The sequence below is a fragment of the Solanum pennellii genome, chromosome 9 (assembly GCF_001406875.1).
Source record: "Solanum pennellii chromosome 9, SPENNV200".
Lineage (NCBI taxonomy): Eukaryota > Viridiplantae > Streptophyta > Magnoliopsida > Solanales > Solanaceae > Solanum > Solanum pennellii.
The window spans coordinates 48,945,483-48,953,302 of NC_028645.1; the positions used below are offsets into that span (position 1 = coordinate 48,945,483).

The 7,820-nt window shown below is 33.1% G+C and overlaps 1 long non-coding RNA gene across 4 annotated transcripts in view; it reads right to left on the bottom strand.

Moving 5' to 3' along the window:
* Positions 1 to 1,665: 1,665 nt before the first annotated feature.
* The window catches only part of LOC114078630, a 9,194-nt gene continuing 3,039 nt past the window's right edge, over positions 1,666 to 7,820 (bottom strand). The window contains exons 2-7 of one of the 4 annotated variants that reach the window (XR_003580299.1): positions 6,702 to 6,740; positions 6,375 to 6,556; positions 4,625 to 4,731; positions 4,255 to 4,328; positions 2,601 to 2,786; positions 1,666 to 1,884 (exon numbers count right to left, since the gene is read on the bottom strand). This is a non-coding gene — a long non-coding RNA (uncharacterized LOC114078630). The remainder of the gene's footprint in view (positions 1,885 to 2,600; positions 2,787 to 4,254; positions 4,329 to 4,624; positions 4,732 to 6,374; positions 6,557 to 6,701; positions 6,741 to 7,820) is intronic. The other 3 variants (XR_003580302.1, XR_003580300.1, XR_003580301.1) reach the window with 3 other exon arrangements.

The window sequence follows — 7,820 nt, forward strand, 5'->3', positions numbered from 1 at the left end:
TTAGATGTGTATGAAGGGGTTGTATGGACGACCGCTTCATATCTTTTTGTAATACCCCGAAAGTGTCATGACTTAGGCTAGAGCCTAAAATATTAAATAATGTTTAAATGATGTTTACAGAAATGTTATAAACAATATTTAGAACTATTAGAGCTTTGACGTCAAAGGTAGACATTTACGTCCGGAAACTAGCGAAATTGAACTAGTAGACATTCTTATATTTTGTGAAGGTTTGGGAATGGCGTATGAAGCCTAAAACATGTAAAAATACTTAAAACAATGAAAATAATATTTATAGGATAAAAATATCCAATTATGAATCCCCAAGGACCAACCAAAGGGTCCTTGAGGAGAACCTAAACATTGGAAAGCAGACTGCCAAAGCAACCTGCCGAGCAGCGAAGACATAAAGGTCATCACACGTCGTGCAACAAACACATGCGAAGCAAAAAGTTCCTCTCGATGCGGAGCCTTCATAAGGATCAATGCGTCAAGCCGGATTTGAGAAAAAAGATTTGGAGGTTCCCCTGCGACGCCCAGCCATGTCTTTTATTCTATTTTGTTGTTTTTAACTCAAATTAAGTTCACAAAGGGCTCAATTAAGTGAGGGGACATTTGGGTATTTTAGGGGAGGTATATATATTTATTTAAGGTCAGCTTTGAAGTTATTCTCAAATCGCAACACGACGTACTTGACCTCTCGGATGTCTTGTTAAAGACATTTTACATCATTCGTCGCATACGTGTATGAAAACTAGTGCGGAATTAATATTTTTAATAAAAATAGTAATACTTCAAAATATCTTTTTTATAGAAAAACATAACGAAAGGCTAAGTATCAAATTCGCCATCTTAGGCATACAAATATCTTAGGACACTGCCCATACTTTAACATATAGAAAATAGCTAAGTCTATTACAATACTTTCAATAAGGAAATCTAAACATCATGATGTCCTCGAATCTAATGAGGAAATACCAACACTTGCTTGAATGAACACTAATCCAAGCTTTCACTTCAAGACTCCTCTCAAATGTCACCTACACCTTTAGAGATAGACAAAATATATGGAGTAAGTACATTAGAATGCACTAAGTATTGTGTAATGCAACAAAATCATGTTTAAAGGACACATTACACCATTTTAGGCCTATGGCCACCCCACTATAGTGTAGCCTAAACGAGCAAAAAATGTGGCCTTTGATAAAAGGCTACACTTTTGGACTTTAAGCAACGCTTTTTAGGGGGTGGCCTAAAGAAGCGTAACCTTTGACATTAGGTAACACTTTTAAACGTCACCATCTTTGGCTATACTTATAATGCGTAGTCAAAGGGGTATAAGGGAACGCTTTGTTGTAATGCATTAGCGACACCTATTTTTTATAATACTACACTTAAAAGTGTTGCCTTGGCAGTGCTATTGGTCACACTTCAAAAGTGTTGCCTTTTATGTGTCATCTAGAACAACACTTATAAGATGTAACTTTATATCTCATCTAGAGCAACACTTATTGAGTGTAACTTTATATATCATCTAGAGAAACACTTGTAAAACGTAACTTTAACAATGGGCTTCCTACAACAGCACTTTTGAATTGCATATATTCAATATATAATCACATAATTAAATATACAAGTGACCTAAAGCACCAAATTAACTAATAATTAAATTAAAGCTATATATTTCAAATACACTTCAAGAAACATGTCTTATACAATCAATACTTAGAAAGTTATTGCTGAAAGAACTCTAATATTAATAAATTCCAAAAAAATCAAATGCATTAAAATGTATATATCAATAGTACAAAAACTCTTCATCATTCACCACAATAGATCGAGTTTAATTCTGACCACAATTCGAATAAAATTACCAGCATTTTCCTGCACATTCATAATAAAATTATAAGTTAGTGAAATAAATGTGGAAGTGCATAATTGGAGAGTATTCACTGTAAGCCAACCAATCCAAACACTGTGCAAATCATATAGTGCATGCATCTGGAAAGGAGTCATGATTTATTTCACACAGAAATGTTCTACAGCACTTGTTCAATGTATTAAACGACATGGGTATAAGGCTAAACTTAACAAAAAACAGAAGGAACTTAGTCATATAATTCAACTATAAAAAGAAAAAACAACAAATCAGTATTTCTTTTACGTGGGATTGGGAACACGAATATACTGAGAATCAAACATACACTTATCGTGTGATATAGACTGCTATTGATACCATTGGAAAGTAAGTAAGCATCCACTGGAAAAGCAATTCGATTGAGTTCAAAAAAAAAAACCTCTTCGACTTATGCTTAGAAGACCTAATAGTCTTAGTTAATACTACTAGCAGTGGCTAACCAACCCTCAATTCTAGAAGGGTTATCAAGCAATGAGTTCTCTTGTGTAATGGCAACACGCTGCACATGAATGGCAGTAAGCGACAATGAAAAGTGAGAGCTATTTAATAGCAATGCTATGCACAACCTGCAATGTCTACTATAATGGAGAGTGGACAAAAAAATGGAACCAGAGGATAACAGACCAAGTAAAAATATTGTGTTGGCCTATAAGCATCACCATATATGGTGTTCAGCAACTACCTAGAGCCTTCCAGTTTTTGTCATGTCCTATTAGCATCACCATGTATGATGTTTGGAAAGCCATTAGAGCACCTCTTAAACTGCCGCACTAATCATCTCAACACAGACGGGAAGGGCCACAGAACTACTATCAACAAATCCACACCGGAGAACTAATGTTTGAAGACCAGCCAAGTTGACATTGACCTGCCAATAATGAATATAATCATCAATTAAAGAGAAAATAAAATAGACTAAACAAGTTACATCATCATTTGACTAGCGGGGTAAAAATAGGAAAGAAAAACTACGTATAATCATAATATCACCAGCATACATTGACAATGGATCGTTTTTTTTTTCATCTGTAAATTCCACATGTCGTAGTGAGAGTCAATGCTTGTAATGTGCATCATAATAACCAGCAAACAGTATGGATTTTTGACATCACATTATTCCTTATGTCTTCATCAAAAAAAATTTAGCAAAAGTTTAAAGTTTTGTCATTACTAATAGAAGGCAGTCTTACATCTTGTCTAAATTAGTGTTGGTATCCATGTATTCGAAATGGCAGTGGATTCTTAGTATTTACAACTAGTATGGAGTAATCAAAAGAATATATTCGTCCGAACTCATCATGGGCACCCCTCACTACTCCCTGTTCGCTTTGAATAGTAGGAATTAACAGAAAATTAATTTGTTATCCTCCTTCAACTTGGCACCCAAAACTGAGGGTTAGGGCTGAGGAATCTTAAGAATTATTAGAACTGAAGATAGTTTTGCTGTCATGTACTTGTATTATTTTTTTATAGTGGTAAAATCATTTTCGCCAGCGTAAAAGCTATGATTCAGTATCACAGTTTATGGTTATTACAAATATCAACATAAGAATTTATCAAGGAAAGATCCAGTATCACAGTTCCACAAACTTTTTGGACATAGAGTTCACTAAAGGAAATCACAAAGTATCAAAAAAGTTTGTTGATAATTCATAACGATGGAGTTGGATAATAATGCAATTAAATCCCACGACATACAAACGCAATTTAACAGATCTAGTCATAGAGAACTCAAGCCATAATCTCGGAGTCACAGCAAACACGTACATTAGGTCATCTTATCAAGAAAAATACAGATTATCTAGATGTAAGAACAATCACAAAGTAGTACAAGTTTGCGTAATTCTAATTCGAACACAGATGTCATAACACTCATTGGAACATGATAGCCACATCAGAGTAATCTTCTATCCGAAGTGTCTAGGAACAAGTATATACCAATTGCCGAGAAGGTGATATAAGTAGAACATGCTCTAACTTCAGAAGGTATTTTAAGTAGACCGGCTCAAATATAAGTAGATTTTCCTAGATAAGGTGATTTTCAACGTCGCATCTAGATTAATCAGAACCAGTCTTTAGCTGCACTCACCATCGATCACTCAATACTGAATATGATATCATGTAAATAAAACAACAGAAGAAAGTCAATATGTTTCCGAAAAAGAAAACATAAATGGATCAGTTATTTGAAATTAAGAGGCTAAGAACCATAATTACAAGAAGTGTATAACACTGTTTTAGAGTAGGAAATGCACTAGTTGATTATTTCATTAACCTAGTTTTTTTATTTTGCAGGTAACTTTAAATTACCAAGTTAAGGAAGAAGGATAATAAACCTTGATAAACTCAAGCATCCCAAATATCACGACTTCATCGAAATAATAAGCAAGAGTCAGTGGAATACAGCAACCTGTGGATTGATGTCGGTAAGAATAAATACTGATCGGCTGGCATTGAAGGCATAATCCATGAGTTTACTTTACATGCAAAGCTATATGAACAACATACAAAAGCAACAATATAACGTTTTAGGTGCTTTCAGTAACTTATAGACTACTTTAAACATATTTGGCGGTGTATCAGCCTTCATCGAGGGTCTATCCATCAAACTAAGAAAATAAGGCTGAAGGTTAGTGGCTTAACTACTATTATTTCATTGGATATCATGATATGGAGGATGAACAGAAGAAACGATAATGGTGTCACCTTTCTCAAGCTGTGATCTCGAAGGCATGAATAAAGTTCTCTTTCTGCGCTTTTACTTGATCAAGTGAACTTGATAGACACAGCAGTAAAGACACATCCTTCACTACCTACATCAACAAGACGAGAAGCTTTCAGTAACTAATAGCCTGAGTTACACGGATATGATGATAGTATCATCCTTAATCAAGGGTCAACCCATCAATCTATGGAAATAGGGCTAGAGGTTATTTAATTTTTATTGGCAGTTTGATGGATATAAAGATATAGAGGATGAGCTGCAGCAATAAAAATGATGACACACCTAACTCTCGGAGTAGATTTGTGAAAAATCAACCACTCGGGATTCTTCCCCTCACATGATAGAACATCTCACAAGAATCTACTGCTGGAAAAAGGGGAAGATGACAAACCTAATTCTCTCAAAGTAGAGTCATGATAGCACAATGAAATGGATCAGTACATTTGCCAACTCCAAGTCCACTTCATGCAAAAGAATAGGGGCAAAATTTCTGAGTTCAGGAAGTAATAGTAGAGCTCAACTCTTTCCAGAATGTCCAGCATTGTCTCCTTTTCTCTTATCAGAATTTCTAGAGTTAATACAAAATTTCCAGAACAGTATGTATTCTTCCCAGACCCCACTTTCTCTCCTGGTTTGTTGTTGTTGTATTAAAGTTACTGGGGCTATGTTACTCTAATTTGTACACTGATTCTGATCTAATATCTTGGTCATTCATATTTTTTTTCTTTCTGTTGATAATTTGTGATATGATAAATTGATATTAGTAGATTGCAACAACTAAGTTTACTGCATTGTACTAATTAATGCTTCAACCCTATTTTTTATTCATTCCTAATTAAGTTGTGAGTTGAAGCCTTATTTTTTTAATACTTGTTTTTGTGTTTATAGTTTTTTCATTGATGTTGTAAGAATTCCATCTCCTTGATACTGCTAATAAGGACATAGTCCCTGAACGAGCTCCCTACACTAGTATCCTACTGTTTGCTGCTTGACAGACAAAATCAAGCTAAAAATGATATGTCTATTGACCTTGCGACTCCTATTATCACTACCAGACACAAGATCCTAGCACGGAAACTGGAGCCACAATTACACACGCATATCAGGAACCAAATCAAGAGAAGGCGAATCTTGGGATTTCTCCAAAATCCTCCACATTAACAAGCTTTGTCCAATTATTGGAATGATTACCAGAAGCCATGCACATGTTCAATCTTTCTTAAGAATTATCGATCAGGACCCTATTCTCTCATAAGTTCAATTTTCACGGAAAGAGCAGTTGGGTCTGTAATTTGTCTAACTTATTGTATGATTGTGACTCCTTTTCCTTCTTCTCATTTTACATTCTTTTGTAGTAAGCTTGTGTTTTATGAAAAATTAGGACTTAAATATGAACTATACAGAAGGAAGTCCTTGTCAGGAGATAAAACTTGGGTACTATACAAACTAATCATACATAATTCAATATAGAGGAACTTAATTGTTTAACATGCTTTATAAGAGAAAAAAATGTTCACTATCCTTGGTTGGCAGCCTAAAAATGCATTCTGACCAGAGACAAAAATGGAATTAAGACTAAATTTTTATTGAACATCTATTTAGTTAGCAAATAAACATGAACTTCTCCAACAGAAAGTCATTCCTCTCTTTTCCTGGGATGGTTTGGGGTTGTTCATCGAAGGGAACATGACCAAAAAAGATTCAATTTATTACTTAAGATTTTAAACTCACCTTAGCAATAACTGGATGGATTATTGATATCCCAAGCAATTATTTCCTTTCATAGATAACACCAGCTCGTAGATAAGGAAATATGTAATCTTTCATAAATTCTTCTTGCAAATCCTTTACCACTAATTGAAAAGCTACACTAGCCTTGGCCTTTGCCTCCAAGCAATCCAATTCCTTAATCCCTTATAATATAATAATTCATGTAAGATATGAGATCTTACAAAAAGAAAGTTATTTGTTTAACTGTTCAATTTTATGCACTATAATTCGATATTTTTTCCTGAACAAGAACATAAGAACAATAGATGCTTTTAGAGAGAATCATACTTGACCAACATCTGCAATGAAAAAGACAACTAGTTCACCCTGCAAAATGAAAAAGAATAATAAGAAACTTGTGAAGGAATGAAACACATCACAACATATATCATGCAACATAATTGTTCACTTATTGTGGAAACTTATTTTGTCATTTTGATTTTCATGGATTTTTATGTTTAACTTTCTAATAAATTTGATAACTTCCCAATAACCTATCAAAATTATCTTCATTTGAAAAGAAAAATATAAGGTCAAATATAGTAACTATCTATATGCTGAAGCTGTTTTCATTCCCTAAATTTCTATTCCATACATAAAAAAATCTAGTGTTCGGATATTTTTACAAGGCTTTTCTCTTTCTACATGTACTTTAGAATTATACATACATTGCAAACAGAACAAGGTTACAGAGTTTCCATCTTGTAAAACTTACATACAAGATAAATTTCTAGCTTATATGCCTAATTAGAAAACAAATTCTCACCTAAAGAATCATCCCTAATCAGCCCATTTACACTTATTTATAGACTAGTTTCCGAGCACGCGCGTTGCGCGTGTAACCCATGAGTATATTATTTCTTAAAAGATAATGAAAAATTAATAAAATAAACTTCGTTTATAATTCAAAAATAAGTTTAGAAAGCAAAAAGGAAAAATAGCAACTATCTAAATTAAATTTCTCGATAGTTCCGTTTTATTGGTAGAATAATGTTAGAAGAAATAGTGTAAGATTAACTTTGAGTGAAAGGAAAACAAAACCTTTCAACTTTTTTACTTTGCCTTTTGAATCTCCTGATAATTATGTTTAAAGTATTGTATTAAATTTTTATCCACAAACACTTTAAACTAATTAGTTAACTATAAATATTTAAAACTATGATGTAAAAAGTCTTATTATTTATATTTTGAAAATCAGAATATTTATGAATAACTACTATTTTTATCTAAAATTTAATTTTCTCTTCATACATAACTTATCCACCATTAATCTAATATTATATGTTTCACCTTTTTTTTTTCCATAAAAAGAAAAGAAAAGAGTAAACATCCTATTTTATCACATTCATTCTTAAAGATGAAAATTAATGTATATGTAAAATTATAAGTACGAAGCAAAAAAAAAAA